General features: G+C 44.0%; 1 protein-coding gene across 1 annotated transcript in view; it reads right to left on the bottom strand.

The window, feature by feature from the left end:
- The window catches only part of LOC109912512 (zinc finger DHHC-type palmitoyltransferase 7), a 63,323-nt gene extending 62,070 nt beyond the window's left edge, over window positions 1–1,253 (bottom strand). Inside the window, 1 exon segment of the mRNA XM_048606012.1 lies at window positions 1,084–1,253. The gene's annotated coding sequence lies outside the window, so the exon portion shown is untranslated.
- Between the last annotated feature and the right edge of the window lie 17,085 nt (window positions 1,254–18,338).

Here is an 18,338-nt window from a genome sequence, read left to right as displayed (position 1 = left end):
GGACTCAAAGTCAAGGCTATAGACAACAAGCCAATAGGACTGGGAACTGTCAGGAGTTATTTCTTGTGTGTAGGAGCATTCTACAGCAAATGTCACGCTTCAGTCACCTCCAGGTTATTATTTGTTTGTGTTAATTTTCAAGCCAATGCATTTGGTGGTCATGCTCTTATAGCATATTCATGACACACAACATCCTTCTAAAATGTCAACCATGATGTGCAGAGTGCTGACCAATAAGGCATATTTATCATTGTTAAATGCTCACTACCAAATTACTCTCTTTTTGCCAGATAAAGGTGGGCATTGTTCACAACTGATTGTTCACTAATACTGATTCTTAGTGTAAATCCATTAAGTTACAGCACTGTCTATTGTTATTGCATACTGCTGGTTTACAAAAGCAAATTACAAAGATTTACGCAAGAATATAATTAGCTAGGTTATATTAAATTTAGATATACTTGAATAGTGCTTGGATAAAATCTGTTTGCTTCCCTTCATATAATTTGATACAGCTTGTAAAAAGTGATAAGCAATGGAATTATACACTTACATACACACTGATCACATTATAATCTCAACTGTTTGCCAAGGATTCGTTTCAAAATGACGATTTCCCCCTGACCTAGCAGCTCTCTCTTCACTGTAGACACCTGAAAATATTGCAATCTGCTGCTGAATTTCAAGATGTAGTGAGCTCCTCTGCGAGACATTTAAATTTTGAGTTCACAGCGGATCCAGTATTTGAGACGAAGCAGCCCAAAAGGTTTATAAAAGGAGGAAATACCAGTAAAGTGGATTACTGAAGGCTCAGGAATATAACCTTGGGAAGCTTCTTTTAAGACAAGAAACATAATAAGAAAAATCAATACAGAAAAGAAGACCTAATTCAGCATCATTGCAGGTTTGAAGGTTATCAGCAAGGGTTTAAAGAATGGGGGTGGTGTAAATTTGATTTTTATTTGACAGGATAGTGGCCTATGCCCGACTCAGTCAGGCCGGACAGGGGGAGGATGCAGAGAATGGCAATTAAAAACATGTTCTTTTTGACAAGAAAAAGAAAACACCACAAGATCTTCTTACCTGCCTCTTAGATTTAGAATGAAGAGGAAGGGGTCAATAGAAGAGACTGCATGGGCATCAAGTTAAAAGAAATGCAGCGCCCTTCGGCGAGAGTTTCCCATCTTCCAAGCGAGCAAACTCTGCTCTGGCTCCAGCTCCTTGACACCGCGACCGAGCCCGAGCCCGAGCCGCACTTCCGCAAGCGCTTCGGGAACGTTCGGAAACGCTCGGGCGAAGGGCGAGCGCAGATCGGAGCGAGTCGGGACGACTCGTTCGGCGGGCGAACAGGGATCGGAGGGATTCGGGAAGACGCAGGCCGCGGGCGTGCGGGGATCGGAGAAAATCGGGCGGCGGGCGTGCTGGGATCGGAGAATCTCGGAGAGACTCGGGCGGCGGGCAAGCGTGGATCGGAGAGATTCGGGGTGAGGGATTCGCGAAGGGGGGCAATCCGGAGAAAGGGGCCGACTGGACACGTTGGGCGTATTCGGGTGTGACAGAAAGGTCCGGGGAGTGGGAGGAAATTTTGCAATAAATATGATTTGCTGGATATAAGAAAATATGAAGGTGTAAATTGAAGAAAGGAACAGCAAATCTCAAATTTCCAGCAACATCAATATTTTGTTTTTCGAAGAAGACAGTTGTGTAGAGGGACGGAATAAAATCACTGGATAGGAGATAAGGGAGGTGGTACTGTGCATCAAGATAGCTTATTAAAGCAACATTAAACACTTAAGAATCATGCAAGGAATGATATAATTATATAAGGAATATGTTCATAGATGAAATACATCAGGTTGAATTACAAGAAATATTTGCTTCTGCTACAAATAGGTGAGACTACAAAGCCCATTGCTGCTGCATGTAATGATACTATAGCTTTAAGAGATGCATTTTGTCGTTTTTTTTAATGAAGAAAGGTTGAGACAGAGGCGCCCAGGATCTGATCCAAGCCAAAAAAGTAAACGGCTTGTGACGCCTTGGTTTTTAGGTTAGAGCAATAGAAACAGCATGAAGGGATGGGGTCAAGCTCCCACAGAACCAGGATTTTAGTTTAACTTTCAGCAGTTGCTGGGGTCTCGAAGTTCATATACAGAAGCTGTCATTCCTCTCTCTGTTACAGCTAAAAGTTCAGGTTCTGTTCCTGCTGCTAGAATTGCATGTGAATTAATGTTTCACTGAATTTGCCTTTGCCAAGTGTGTTTATAGGATACTGCTGTATTTGGAACAGTTACTGTTTAGTAGTTAAGTAATCTATTATTCTGTTAAGTTTTCCAATACAGTTATTCAAATTTTTTTATTTTATTTGTTTTTTAACTATAGTGTAAGAATAAAATGTGTTTTGCTCCAAGCCTAGTAATTTGACTACTCAGATTGCAAACAGAACACAACGCCTTACACTGCCTTTAAAAAAATAAGACGACATTGGGGTGTAGGCAATTTTCTTAATATGTTTTGAAGGCTTTGATCTGGTCCATAAAAGATATCAGTGCAGTACTGAGGGAGTTCTGCATTATCGCTTTTCAGAGACAGGAGATGACCAAGTCAACTGTCATCTTTCAACCAATATCATCAGAGAAACATAGGAACATGAGTACGTCATTCAGCCATTGAGCCAACTATTCAATTAGATCATGACTGATAGGAGACAGTAAGGACTGCTGATGCTGGAAACCAGAGTCAGTAAACTTGGAGCTGGACAAACACAGCAGGTCAGACAGCATCTGAGGGGGAGGAAAGTCAATGTTTCGAGCTGAAACCCTTCATCAGGACTGGAGATGGGGAGGGGGAGGGAAGCCTAGAAATAAATAGTGGGGTGTGGCTGGGGCAAGATAGGTGGGATGGTGTTGGGTGGACCCAGGTAAGAGGTTGTAGTGATTGGTTAGTGGGATAGGTGAGTAGGTTAGGTCAGGTCAGGGAGGTGAGACATGGGATAAGACTGGGGGTGGAGGGATTTTGAAGCTGATGAAGTCCCCTCAACAACTTTTCCTTTGGTTCCTGCCACTACTTACAAACCAAAGGGGTGGCGATGGGCACCCGCATGGGCCCAAGCGATGCCTGCCTCTTTGTAGGACTTGTGGAACAGTCCCTCTTCAATAACAACACTGGCACCATCTCTCACTTAATTCTGCATTATATTGATGACTGTATCGGTACTATCTCATGATCTCGCGAGGTATTTGAGCAGTTCATCGACTTCACTAACACCTTCCACCCTACCCTCAAATTCATCTGGACCATTTCTGACACCTCCCTCCCCTTCCTGGACCTCTCCGTCTCCATCTCTGGAAACCGACTCACCACTGACATCCATTTCAAACTCACTGACCCCCACAACTACACCTCCTCTCACCCATCATCCTGCAAAAATGCTATCCCATACTCTCAATTCCTCCGCCTCTGCTGCATCTGTTCACAGGAAGACGCGGTCTCCTCCAGGACATCCCAGATATCCTCCTACTTTAGAGACAGTTGTTTCCCCATCTTTGAAATCAAGGATGCCCTCAACCATATCTCCCCCATTTCCTGCTTTTCTGCCCCCAACAACAATAAAGATAGATATTCCCTAGTCCTCACGTAACACCCCACCAACATCTGAATCCAACATATCATCCTCCACCATCTACAATCAGACCCCACCACCAGAAAGATATTTCCTTCCCCACCCCTGTCCGTTTTCCACAGGGACCATTCACTTTGCGACTCCCTCTACACTCTCCACCACACCCGGTACCTTTCCCTACAACTGCAAGAGGTTCAACACCTGACCCCACACCTTCCCTCTTACCTCTGTCCAAGGCCCAAAACAATCCTTCCAGGTCCAGCAGAGATCCGCCTGCAACTCATCCAACCTGATTTATTATATCCATTACTCCTGATGTGGTCTCCCCTGTATTGGGGAAACCAGACGCAGACTTTGGGACTGGTTCTCAGAGCATCTGTGCTCTGCATGCATCAACCAACCCAATTTTCCGGTTGCCATCCATTTTAATTCCCCCTCCCAGTCCCCTGGTGACATGTCCATCCTTGGCCTCCTCCACTGTCAGAGTGAGGCCAAACGTAAACTGGAGGAACAATACCTGGTATTTCACCTTGGGAGCTTACAGTCCAAGGGCCTGGATATTGACTTCACCAGCTACAAAATCCCTCCACGCCCCTGTCCTGCCTCCCTGACCTGACCTAACCTGTCCATCATCTTACTCACCTATCCTTTCCACTCTTCCCGCTGACTAATCATTGTAACCCCTTACCTGCATCCACCTATCTCCATCTCACCTACTTTTCCCCAGCCCCACCCCACTACCTCTATTTATTTCTGGGCCCCCCTCCTCCTCCCCAGTCCTAACGAAGTGTTTCAGCTCGAAACATTGCCTTTCCTGCCCCTGTAATGCTTTCTGACCTGTAGTTTGTCCAGTTCTGCATTTATTGACTTTAGATCATGACTGATCATCTACCCTAATGCCACTTTCTCACACAATTTCATTTTCCTTTATGACATTAGTTCCAGAAATCTACCAACTCTGTCCTGAATATGCTCAACTCAGCTTCAAAACCTTCTGGCATACACTATTCCAAAGATTCACTACCCTTTGAATAAAGAAATTTCTCCCCATCTCAGCCTTAAATAGCTTGCCACATTTTCTGTGATGTCCCCTAATTCTAAACACACCAGCTGGGGAAAACATCTTTATCCACCTTGTTATACCCTGGATGAATGTAATAAGCAATCCATGACCACAGCAGCAAGTCCTGGACAATATGTAAGCCTGGCCCGAAAGTGTCAAGAAACATTTGTTCTACACAAATGCTAGGCCATGGACATTCCCAATAAAAGACACCCTATCCAAAGCTCCATCAATGGAGTTACCATAATTGAATCCCCCATTTTCATCATTCTGGGGATTTTCATTGACTAGGAACTGATCTGGACTAGCCCTTTAAATACTGTGATTACAAGAACAGGGCAGAGGCTAGGAATCCTGCAGCGAGCAACTCACCTTCTGACAATCCAAAGCATGTCCATGTCCACCCTCTACAAAGTACAAGTTGGCACTGTGATGAAATATTCCCCATTTGCCTGGATGAGTGCAGGTCTGACAACACTCAAGAACCTTGACACCATCCAGGACAAAACTGCCAGCTTGATTGGCACTACATCCATTCCCTCCAACACTGAAGCTCAGCAACAACAGTGTGTACCGTCTACAAGATGCATTGCAGAGATACATCAAAGCTGTTTAGACATCACCTTGCATCTTGTGACCACTTCCGTCTTGAAAGATAGTACAGCAAATACATGGGAATACCACCACCTGCACTTCTCCTCTAAGTAGTCACCATCCTGACTTGGAAGTATGTTGCCATTCCTTCGATGTCATTGCAGCAAAATCCTGGAATTCCCTCCTTAAAGGCATTGTGAATCTACCTACATCGACTGCAGCAGTTCTAGAAGGCAGTTCACCACCACCTTCTGAAGGGCAACTAGGGATGGGCAATAAATGCTGCTCCAGCCAGTGACACCCGTATCCCATAAGTGAATAAAAAAAAGTTTCAATGAGACCACCTCTCATTTTGTGAAAACCTACAGCACATTGGCCCAATTTTATCATCAGAAAAAGTCCCACCAACCATTCTAGGGTCTAGTTTGTTTAATTCTCTGTTGCATTCCATCTAAGGCAATTATATCTTTCCTTAGATATTGATGTCCAAAATGGTACATGATACTCAGGTGCAATATTGCCAAGCCTCAATACATTTGCAGCAAAACATCTTTATTCAAAACCCTAAATTGCTGGAGAAACTCACGAAGCCTGGCAGCATCTGTGGAGAGAAAGCAGAGTTAACATTCCAGGTACAGTGACCCTTCTTCAGAAACACATCTTTATTTCTGTACTCCTATCCCTTTGAGATGAAGACTTCATTGGCGTTTGCACCTGCATGGTAGCTTTCAGTGACTCATGAACGAGGACACCTAGGTCCCTTTAAGCAAAAAAACTTCCCAATCTTTCATCAGTTTAGAAATATTCTGTCGATTTTTTCTGTACCAAAGTAGATAACTTAACATTTATTCACATTGTTTCCCATCTGTCATGTTCTTTGCTATTCACATAGTCTACAAAATTGCTTGAAGCCTCCTTTGCTTTTTCCTCACAACTTCCATTCCCAACTAGTTTTGTGTTATCAGCAAATTTGGATGTATTTTAATTGGTCCTTGCATCCAGATTACTGATATAAATTTTAAACAATCATGGTCCTAGTGCTGGTCTTTGTTAATCCACTGGTAACAGTTTGCCAAACTGAGAATGATCCATTCATATGATATTTCCATTTTTCTGCCTGTTAAACATCTCTGAATGCAAACTAATATATTACCAGTAAACCCATATTCTCCAATTTTGTTTCTTTATCACCTGTGTGGAATCTTATCAAAATCCTTCTGAAAATCCAAGTACACAACATCCATTGGTTCACCACATATGCTTCAAGCAACATCAACAAAAAAGACCAACAGGGCATAAACACTCCGGGGCAAAACAAAAATAGAAATTGCTGGAAAAGCTCAGCAGGTCTGACAATCTGAACAGAGGAAGGGTCACTGGATCCGAAACATTAACTCTGAATTTTTTCTTCACAGATGCTGCCAGACCTGAGCTTTTCCAGCAGCTTCTGTTTTTGTTCCTGATTCACAGCATCCACAGTTCTTCTGGTTTTTAAACACTCTGGGGTGTAGTTCATCTGGTCCAGTCAATTTACCTTCAAAGTGTTAACTTTTCAATAACTATCTCTTCACGTCTAATTTATTTCAATTTCTCAGTTTCACATGTGTCTTGGTTCCCTATATTTCTGGGGGATTTTCTGTATCTTCACCCATGAAGACAGACAAAGTAATTGGTTAGCTTAGCTCCCATTTCCCAGTGCTCCACTATAAATTCTCTTGTCTCCCCCTAATGGATTTTAACAGGAATTGGTTCAAATTCTTATGGTCTTGAAAATTACTGTTTCATCTCCTTAGAAATTTGATTTAACGTGCAAAGAATCCAAGAAAAATGAAATGGGAAAAGAACGAGTGAGAACAGATAAACGCTATACTTGCAGTTGACAGTGTGGGGGGAGGGGGGAGAGGAGTGTTTATATAAACATTACTTCTCAAGCTAACCTTTATATATTAATTTTAAAAGGAACAGACTCAAATCTGCCCAGATTCTTGGATGTTTAAGAAGTCAGTTTGGACATTATTTTTTGAGCATGGTACTTGCCAAAAGTGCACATGTAGTTGGTGATCAAATCAGTTCACATTCGGCTCCGGCTCATTGTAGTCTGGATGCAAATTGATTGCAATATTCACCATCTGAATTTATGATGAGCTGTTTGGGCTCTGTGCTTGGTCCTGATATTGCAAATAAGTTGTCATGTCAATATTTGGCTTGCTCCTGCAATAAGTGTGAAAAGAATGTAGTTAAAACCACAGTGTAAAATGGTGTTTCCAAGTATATTTCTAAGAAAAAAAAGTTTCCATTCTTATCTATTTTAAAATCCATTGCGTGCATTAAAACAAGTGTAACTGATGACAATGCAAGGTTTACTGTACTTGTGATTTACTTACTGTGCAAAATTCATCCTACTTAGAAGTCTTATGTTTTATATTTGATTGTGTAATTTATATTGTGTAATTGACATAAACAGCTGCAAGTTTTAAAATAGTTATATGTTGGTGCTGCCAGTGATAGCTCGTTTACAACATAGGTTGGCTCTATCACTCTGCTAATAACTTGTATTTATGTAGGGTAGTAATGCAGTAGAACATTTCAAAGCATCTTAGGAGTGTTACCAAACAACAGTTGACATTATGTCACATGAGATATTAGAGAAGAAAACCAAAAGCTTGGTCAAAGATATAGGTTTTAAGGAGCGGTCTTGAAAAAAGAATAGGGAGCTAGAGAAATGCAAAAGAGTAGGGAGGAAATTTGACAACTTTGTATAAAAATTGAATGATATGAGAGTGTCTACCATGCAGCTATGGCCAGAAAAGAATTAGATAGCAACTAATTTGTCACCAATACAGCACTACTTGCTTCAAACAAGAAGCCCAAGATTTAGCAATTGCAACATGTCGAAGCAGAAAAGCTCATTTCCTCTTGGATGAGCCAGCAGTTTTAGACACCTTCCAGTAATGCTAGTTTCCGTCCGGATAGTTTGTTTCTTAAATTCTAGAGAGTGGACTAATTCAAACATTTTAAGCCTGTTCTGACCATGTGTGTGGACCTTTGCCCTTTCCACCTTTAATGGCCCTCAGAAGAACTTTATCATTATTTTATCACACAGAAAAAACTTGACTGGCCTTCATTCCTGACCACGTAATCTTAGTGGATTATAGCAAAACCGTTCGTATCAGTGCAGCACCTTTTATCATAACAATATTTCAATGTGCTTCATTTGAACTTTATCAAAGAAAATTTGACCCAAAATCATATAACGTGACATTAAGAGAGAGCAAGAGAGGCAAAGAAATTTGAGAATTCCAGAACTTAGAGCCAAGACAGCTGAAGTCACGGCCATTAATGCTGGAGTAGTGAAAATTAGAAATGGATTAGAATTGGAGGAATGTGGAGGATTGTAGGTCTGGAGCAGGTTTTAGAGATAGGGAAAGATGAGACCCTGGAAGGTTCTGAATATAAATATTACAATTGTCAAACCTATTGGTACCAGTTAAGGGGTAGTTTTTAATGATCCTTTACTCTGTTAAGCATATAAGGGAAACAATGATAGAAATGGAAAGACAGAGATGGAACAAAAACAAAGTTGCTGGAAAAGCTCAGCAGGTCTGGCAGCATCTGTGAAGGAGAAAACAGAGTTAACGTTTCGGGTCCGGTGACCCTTCCTCCCTGCCTAATGTGAAAGACAGAGATGGTCTGGGTTACAGACTTTATCTTGTAGGTAGATTCAGTGCTCTGAATGAATCCATTAGTCCCATTAGGAATGGCTGTCATTTGTGACTGCAGAAAGTTACATAGTGGGGTTCCTAGGGGTTAGTATTACTTTTCCTGATAAGTGCTAATGAACTGGACTTAGACGTATGGGACATGGTTTTGCATTTGAAAGATGTCTTTTACAGTGTAGTACTCCCTGAGAACTGGACTTGATTGTCAATCTAGATATGTGCCCCCGGCTTTGGAGTGGTATATGCACAAACAAATATAAAACAGACAGGAAAGAATGTATAATTGACCCCACTCCCCATACCATCTTTCTTTTAATACTACTGAGCATCTTGCTCCTCTAAGTGCAATCTGTGACAACTGGCAACAAAATTTCAGGAGGAATTAATTGCACAGCTAAAGTGACTACAGGAAAATATTTCCTTTGACCAGTCAAATTTTCTGGGAAGGTCTTTAATTTGACTTACAGTAGCTTTATTTAATTACAGGCTAATTGTGCAGGCATTAGTTGAACCCTCTGTGATGCTTTCAACTGACATCATTTTATAGCAAAACATAGAATTATAACCCTGCAGTCTTTGTGATCATTAATGGCAATGGTTGGATGTAGAAAGGATCTTTATAGATGTCTAAAGTGAAATTAGTGCAGGCCAATTAGGCAGACTGAAAGCTGTTCTCTGTTCTTTGGATCTTAAATTGACAGCACATAATTCTATGCTAATTCAGGCTCACTCACAGAGGCCCTTAAGATATCTGGTTTCAGCACCAAGAGCACTAAAGACAAAAACTTGTGTTTATATTTATGTACACAGATACATGATGTCATCGAAATGTTTCAATGGGCTTTTTTTCATGAAATTAACTAGTTGTATTGTATGGACAATACAACACTCATTGCAAAACTGGGAGATACTGCTAAGATTGGGACTAATCTAAAATACTACTCAGACAGTGAAAAAAAATCTGACTCGCTCACACTTAACTTCAAATACTAACTTTCTGATAGATTAGTTAGTTTCTTTGTGTTTGCCTTTCCAGGTCTTGTTTGTGACAAAGGTCTGGTTGTATATTGCTTGACGTCATGTAACATTATGTATTGGAAAAGGATCTGTTCAAATGAACAAAGTGTGTTAAGGAGAGATTTACATGCATTTATGGGAAGAGAAAAGTAATTGAGGGATAAGAAACTAAATTTTATGTGTCCTCATTCCAGATGGATCAGAAACTTATGCTCGTAAATCAGATTGCCCATTAATTTCCTAAGGAACAAAACCTATTCAAGATAATATCACAGGCTGACAATATGGTTTCTTGCCGAGGATGCTTTGACTTGAGGACTCAAGATGAAAATTTACGTAATGTGTAATAAGAGGAACAGAATTATTAGTGCCAGTTGAAATAACCTGTTCCGACATAACAATATTGGGAAGTTAAGGTTAATTTGTATTTAAATTAAGGTCTATACCAAGGACTTGATAATAGGTTACAAGTTAAATTAGTTTGACATAGAGTTTGAGTCTGCCTATTAAATACATGCCTGTTACATGCAGGGTACACTCACCTCACCTCACCACCACCAACCTCAAATCACCTCTTAGAATGGAATCAAACACAGTGAATAGCGTTCACTTGTTGCTGCGAAAGGGTACCATATTGAATAACTGAAGAATAAGGGGGAGAACAGATATAGCTTGAAAAGAATCCATCAGTCCTGAGCCAGCTCATCAGCATCGATGTGCCTGTGCCACCAAGTCTCCGCCACCACTTTGCCGCTGTCCTCACCGCCACCCAACAAAAGTCGAAGTCGCTGATCCTCAGGCGCCATCTTTGCCGCTCGGCTGATACTCCTCTGCCACCACCTTGCCGCTGTCTGTACCAGGCCAAATAATGTCACAGTCACATCTCTTGCTGCTGGGCCCACCGTCGATGTTGTTGTGATGCCCTTCCACCACCACTCTGCTGCTACCAGTGCTGGACCTAACCAGCGACAAAGTCGTCGATCATCAGGTGAGATCTTTTGCCCCTGGACCTACCTCGCCGACATCGCCCTTGCAGCTGCCGATTCCAGGTCCTGTGCTTACTCCTGTAGGGAGTACTGCCTGACTTATCGTTCACCAGCTCCCTGCTTCTGACACTGGGCTTATGTAGTGGAATGTGGTGTGGTGGAAAACACAGGAGGCAGATGCTTCAGAGGCAAAGAAAACTCTGATTTTATTGAACAAACAAGCAAATTTTAATATATTTACAGAAAACAAGAAAGTGAATATCAAAAAAACCACCTATTTCCGACTGAGACCTGTCTCCCAGTTACCGCCCGAGAAGCAGGTCCAGTAGCGTAGTGTTCCCCGAACTCCTTTGAGAAGTTTTTAAAAGCATTCCAGGCCGCACTCACAGGGTCAGGGATGGCAGCCACAGAGGCTAGTACAAGAGACCTCACTACCCCACACCAGAACCCCGGCCTATGACTAGAGCCGGAAGGGTTCAGGGTGAACCCAAAGAAGGCACAGGTGGGACGGCAGGAAGGGAAATCCCTGGGGCTGTCTGTGCAGGTGGAGGAGAGGGTAAAGACTGGACCCCGCGCTGAGGGCAAGCACCAGGCTGGCACACTGGCCATGGAAGGAACCCAAACAGGTACCAACTGGGAACAGAGTGGCTTAGGCCTGATAGCAGCAGCCCAGGATAGAGGCGGAGCAAGGGGGGTGGGGGGGTGGTGGTGCAAGGCTAGCACTGGCCCCAGACCTGAAGAAGGATCCCGCCCTTAACCCTCTCCTGGGAACTCTGGCTGTGGAAAAGAAAGTAGAGAGCCCGCATGAAGTAATGAGGCAGCCAGGTGGTGTGGGTCACAATAAGGGGGCAGGCAACCAGGCAGCGGCCCTGGATGGTGGGAAGCCCCCAGGGGGAGCCCACGTCCCACAGACTGCCGTGCCCGAACAGGTGAACTGCCTCACAGGGTGGGTTAGCCTGCCATTGTTTGGGGCTCAGGAAGTTCCCCAGAGCCCCGAGGGGAGGCCACACTCCCACAGGTCAGAGATCAGAAAGCTGCACCAGACTGTGGAGTGCCCCCAGGGGAAGACACAACCCCAGGAAAGGCCACAGACCAGGCAGCAGCCACAGACAGTGAGGAGGCTCCAGGGGGAGACAATACGCTTCCACTGCCTGCAGAGCTGGTGTCAGCCAAGACACCATCAGGCAAGGCCAGCCCACCCATAGTTTGGGACTTGGGAGGGTCCCTGGTTAGAAAGGGGGGAACACTGAGAAGAACCCTCTGAACCCCAAAACCAAAGACGCCCTGGTCCCCAGTTCACTGTTTGACCAGAGGCCACAGAAGGCACAGAACTATCAGATTGTAGCCTGGCCACCCGGAGATGGGTGGCATTATACAGTTTGAATGTATATGGTTCCACGTAGATTTTTGCTTTTTAGGGATAAGGTTTGTGTAGGATGTTGGACTATTTTAATATGGCACTGAACCTGGGCACTACTGAAGGGCGAGGCTGTGTTTGTGATTAGGACTGTCAAATGGACAAGGTTTTCACTTCTGGGTTGCCCTAACAGGAGGGGAGCAGGTAGGCCCCAGTAGTAAGGGGGTCATTTTGCTAGATGTGTGTCCTGCCACTCCCAGGGGACCAAGGTATGATTTGGTATTCTGAGGGGTTATGGGGTCACTGGGCCTCGATCTCCCTTACACGAATGTTTAAAATGAAGACTCACTGACCAGAAAGATACCCACAGGAGACGGAGCCGTTGCTGGCGATGTTACGAAAGGTTCCACAAGCTAGAATTTGGAGAACACAAATCAAACCGATACATACAGACCAATCACATTAGGGGGCACTAACCCAAAAGGGGAAGCAATTGGAGGGCACAATATCAAGCCCACAGACCCCGACACTAGACGGAGTGTATAAAAGGCCAGAGGTGTGTGTGTGTGAAAATTGTGTTCTGGGAGGGGACTTTTGATGGGGATGTATTTTGTTTATCCTGTGTAAAGACAAACGTGTGTAAAATGTAATTAAGTTTCGAATCTAATGTTCTATATGTACACTATGTACTGTGTACCTGTATGTTTTGACTTTCCCTAATCCTGCCTTGTGTTTCCTGACAGGGGACAATGCACAGAGTCTTGAGGGAAGAAATAAGTGTTTGGGGTTAGGCAGTCTGGGAAGCTGGTTTTGAGGTCTGGATGATTTTTGCCCTTCCAGGTGATACTGTAAATCATAGAGTATCAAAGGAGGGATATGTATGGTGCAGCAAAAATCCCCATTAGTTTATGGACTTAAAACCCTCTGAAGGCAGAAGTTGTGGAAATTACATTGGATTAAATTCACTGAACTTTTGGGATTCCAGAACCCATGGGCTGCAACTGAACCAGGAAAAGCCTGGTTGGGACAGACTGAATAATATGCAAGCCCAGGGGCAGATGTCTGGAACATGAGTGAGCTTGCAGAAACTAAAGGAAGACCCAGCTTAACTTCAACAACTTCAGACCCTCTGGAGCCTGGAGAGGTACAAAGCCATACAATTTTCCAGCCAGTGCTCAGACACAGAAATACTGAACATTCCACACCATTGTGCTACATGCAAACCTGTTCCAAACATGATGTAAAGACATTCACATCACTATTCAACCCTAAACGAATACCCATCCAAGGGAAATACTGGACATTCCAAAACCATCAAAACCATTCGCCTCAATCGAAAAACCATTCACACCTGCTCCAGTGCTCAGGAAGCACATTCAGCCCTGAGAGAAGGAACAATAGCTCAACAGATTTGGCGGGAGATAAGGGGACCTGCAGTTGGCTACAACTGGAGACCCTGAACTGGAGAGAAAGAGAAGGAAGAGAAGGAGAAAGAGAAGTGAGAAACTGTGAGTGGTACCAGCCCTGTGATACCAGAACTGCGATACCAGCCACACTCCATGACTCCAACGTGGTGTGTGTGCTCTGAGGTGGGTTCTGCGAGGAAAGTTTAAGAGTCCAAGTGAGAAGCAGGCCCCATTCGTGAAGGAAAGCAGCCCTCACAACCACTGAACACCAGCAACTAACTACGAACATCTACTCGACATCCAGAGGCAACCAAAGGCATCCGGAGACACAAGACACCGACTGGGGCAATGCCAGCAACATCCACCACCATCCAAGGCAACATCCCGCTCACAAGGACCACCAGAAAAGGAAGAAAACCCAAGGTATTCACTGGTCTGGTCCCACATGTCTAACCACATCAGCGGACACCATTAGATTGACTGTAACCAGTACTTGTGGCCCTTAACGGAGTCCCAGCTATGGCAAGAGACAATGGACAAGCGCCAGTCAAAATGGCGTTTTCACATCAGGAGTGAGCCTAAGGTCATCGAGACCCTCTAACCCAGCTTGGCTAGTCTTAGATAGGGGAAGGTGTGCTTTAGGAAGGCTAACTGTGTAGGGCACCAGTCGGGAAGGGAAGTGGAATAGGACTCTGGGTCAACAAATACTCTCTCTCTCTCCCTCCCTTGTTAGCATAAGTGACAGCCACCCACTGTATCTATTTACCCATTGTATCAAGTCTTGGCTGCAAGACTTTACTGGGGGTCAGGTTAACTGGGAGACAGGTCTCAGTCAGAGATAGGCAGGTTTTTGATATTCACTTTCTTGTTTTCTGTAAATATATTAAATTTTGCTTGTTTGTTCAATAAAATCAGAGTTTTCTTTGCCTCTGAAGCATCTGCCTCCTGTGTTTTCCACCACACCACATTCCACTACATAAGCCCAGTGTCAGAAGTAGGGAGCTGGTGAACGATAAGTCAGGCAGCACTCCCTACAGGAGTAAGCACAGGACCTGGAATCAGCAGCTGCAAGGGCGATGTCGGCGAGGTAGGCCCAGGGGCAAAAGATCTCACCTGATGATCGATGACTTTGTCGCTGGTTAGCTCCAGCACTGGTAGCAGCGGAGTGGTGGTGGAAGGGCATCACAGCAACATCGAAGGTGAGCCTAGCGGCAAGAGATGTGACTGTGACATTATTTGGCGTGGCACAGACAGTGGCAAGGTGGTGGCAGAGGAGTATCAGCCGAGCGGCAAAGATGGCGCCTGAGGATCAGCGACTTCGACTTTTGTTGGGTCGCGGTGAGGACAGCGGCAAAGTGGTGGCAGAGACTTGGTGGCACAGGCACATCGATGCTGATGAGCTGGCTCAGGACTGATGGATTCTTTTCAAGCTCTACAATAAACCAGGCAGCACTGGCTACTCTCTGGAAAAGGAAGTAGGGGCTCACTGTCCTGCGTGCTGGGCCTGCTCGAGGTCTGCACCCCGGGCCCACTCGTGATTTGTGCTAGGCCTATCTGAACTCCAAGGTAAGCCTGCAGCTGGCTCGAGACCAACTGAGGTCTGCACCTTGGGTCCGCTCGAGGTCTGCACATTGAGTTCTCGCTGCTGCCAATGCCATCCAAGCTCAGGACAAGGTAAGTAAGAAAGAAAGAGACAGGAAAGAAAAGAAAATAGGAGAAGTTGCCAGAGCGGATGAACTCCAGCACAGGATTCCTACTCCTCCATCATCTTGGACCATTTTGAGATGGGGCCTAATTTCTTTTTTTTTGTTCATGGGATATGGCGTCGTTGAATCGGCCACTATTTAGTGACCATATTCAGTTGAAGAGGAAAACTGAAAAAGGAAACTCTTCCATCATGTTTCTAAAAACACTAAAACAGAAACTGAGATTGTCAGTCAAAATGTCTGGGGGAAACTGGAACTTGTTGAAACGAAATGAAAGGACACAAAGCCATTAGAGCTCACATGTTGATCCCTGTGGTGTAGTACTGAAGAAGACGTTCAGTGGATCCAAAAACTAAGATTAGACAAGTATAAACTTGATGCAATTGGCTTTGTTGATTGTAGTTAATATTGGTGGATTTACACCTTCCAGACCATTATCAGCAGAGTTGAGGTTCTGCAGTTTTTCATTTTTATTGAAGACCAGAATTTGGATTGGTGGTGCTTTGCTGTTGACTAGGGATCTGGCTAAATCCTGGAAAAGGCATTGAAATTCTCCATGAGGAAGATAGATTTAGAACTTCGTGATTGAGATTGATGACAAATGTGTTGGATCGATAACGGAATCAATTGGTGAGATCTGTCTGTATTGCATCTGTCATTTAATGTGTAATTTATAGCTTGTAATTTACTATAGTTTGCTTGATAATTCATGTTTGACTTATGTTGATTCTGGGTTTTAGAGCATAGATAGTTGCCCAAGATAGTATTTAGTATTTACTTTGTTTGACTCTTGCAAGTGATTCTATTTTAAAAGTCCTTTTGATTAAACTTGAAATATTATGGTTCCATTCAGTAACGAATTAGGATTTTGGCATTCTTCTTTCATATAAAAAGAACTATCAGTCTTGACTAAGATTGTTTGAGACAATAAATGCTCATATCTCCAAAACATAGTCAGAATTCAGTAGATTGAACTGTCAGCACCATTATTGAAGCTTAAATTGCTTCTTACATTTCGTCCACAGGTGGAGATAACGTCAATGATAGAATTACAATTTGAAATTCATGTTGAATATGCATTTTACGGATCTGTCTTTAACATTAAAGAATGGAACCAGGAAGCATTTTTCCACACAGAAGGTGCTGAACATACAGAATTCAGCCCAAAACACTCGATGCGAATGAATTGAAATTTTCAAATCAGAAATCATTAGATTTTTATTTGAGAAGGATATCAAAGGTCAAGGAATAAAGGCTGATAAATGGTAGTGATGTACAGCTTAACTATGATCTAATTAAATGTCAGAACAGGCTTTAAGGACTAAATAGTATAAACCTGTTCCGAGCTTTCTACAGCGAAAATAAAAACAGTCAGGCACATCATCAAATATTTCTATTGCTATTTCTGAATATCTAGGACTGGATTTTATGGGGGAGTAGTGGCTGATTGCTTTCCCACCACCTCCCCCCCAAATTGCGAATGAAACTGAACACACTGCAATCATCGACAATGCAAGAAACACCTTTCCTGGGTCTGAAGGTTTTGTCCCAGATATCAAAGGCACACAACAACTTGGAAACAGTTCAATTTAATGCAGCAGAACTTTATTGCACCAATAAGCAATGATACATACTTACTATATCACTGGTTGCTTAGAAATCCCACAAAGCACAATCTATCTCAGGTAGTCAATCCATCAACAAATTTCTTGCATAATTTTGGAGCATATGGCCCAAACTCTATGTGTGTCTATGTGTACTTGTATATGTGTGTGTTCATATATGTGTGTGTGTGTGTGTATGTGTGTATCCATTTGTGCATATGTATGTGTGTGTCTACATTTGTGTGCACACCTGTGGATTGGCTTGAAACCAGCCCAGTTTCTCTGTCTCCATCTCCGGCAACCACCTAGAAACCGATATTCATTTCAAGCCCACCGACTCCCACAGCTACCTAGAATACACCTCCTCCCACCCACCTTCCTGCAAAAATGCCGTCCCCTATTCCCAATTCCTTCGCCTCCACCGCATCTGCTCCCAGGATGAGGCATTCCACTCCCGTACATCTCAGATGTCCTCGTTTTTCAAGGACTGCAACTTGCCCCCCTCAGTGGTCGAGAACGCCCTCAACCGTGTCTCCCACATTTCCTGCAACTCATCCCTCACACCCCGTCCCCGCAATAACAACCAAAAAAGAATCCCCCTCATCCTCACGTACCACCCCACCAACCTCCAGATCAAACGCATAATCCTCCGACACTTCCGCCATCTGCAATCCGACCCCACCACCAAAGACATCTTTCCCTCCCTACCCTTATCAGCTTTCCGGAGGGACCACTCTCTCCGTGACTCCCTTGTCCGCTCCACAATCCCCTCCAGCCCCACCACACCCAGCACTTTTCCCTGCAACCGCAGGAAGTGCTACACCTGCCTCCATACCTCCTCCCTCAACCCCATCCCAGGCCCCAAGAAGACTTTCCACATCAAGCAGATGTTCACCTGCACATCTGCTAATGTGGTATACTGCACCCGCTGTACCCGTTGTGGCCTCCTCTACATCGGGGAAACCAAGCTTTGCAGAACACCTACGCTCGGTTCGCAATCAACAACTGCACCTCCCAGTCACGAGCCATTTCAACTCCCCCTCCCATTCCTCAGACGACATGTCCATCCTGGGCCTACTGCAGTGCCACAACAATGCCACCCGAAGGTTGCAGGAACAGCAACTCATATTCCGCTTGGGAACCCTGCAGCCCAATGGTATCAATGTGGATTTCACAAGCTTCAAAATCTCCCCTCCCCCTACCGCATCCCAAAACCAGTCCAGCTCGTCCCCACCTCCCTAACCTGTTCTTCCTCCCACCTATC

The sequence above is a fragment of the Rhincodon typus genome, chromosome 15 (genome assembly GCF_021869965.1).
Source record: "Rhincodon typus isolate 14 chromosome 15, sRhiTyp1.1, whole genome shotgun sequence".
NCBI lineage: Eukaryota > Metazoa > Chordata > Chondrichthyes > Orectolobiformes > Rhincodontidae > Rhincodon > Rhincodon typus.
The sequence above is the reverse complement of the archived record's forward strand: the minus strand, read 5'-3'. Positions and strand labels throughout refer to the sequence as shown.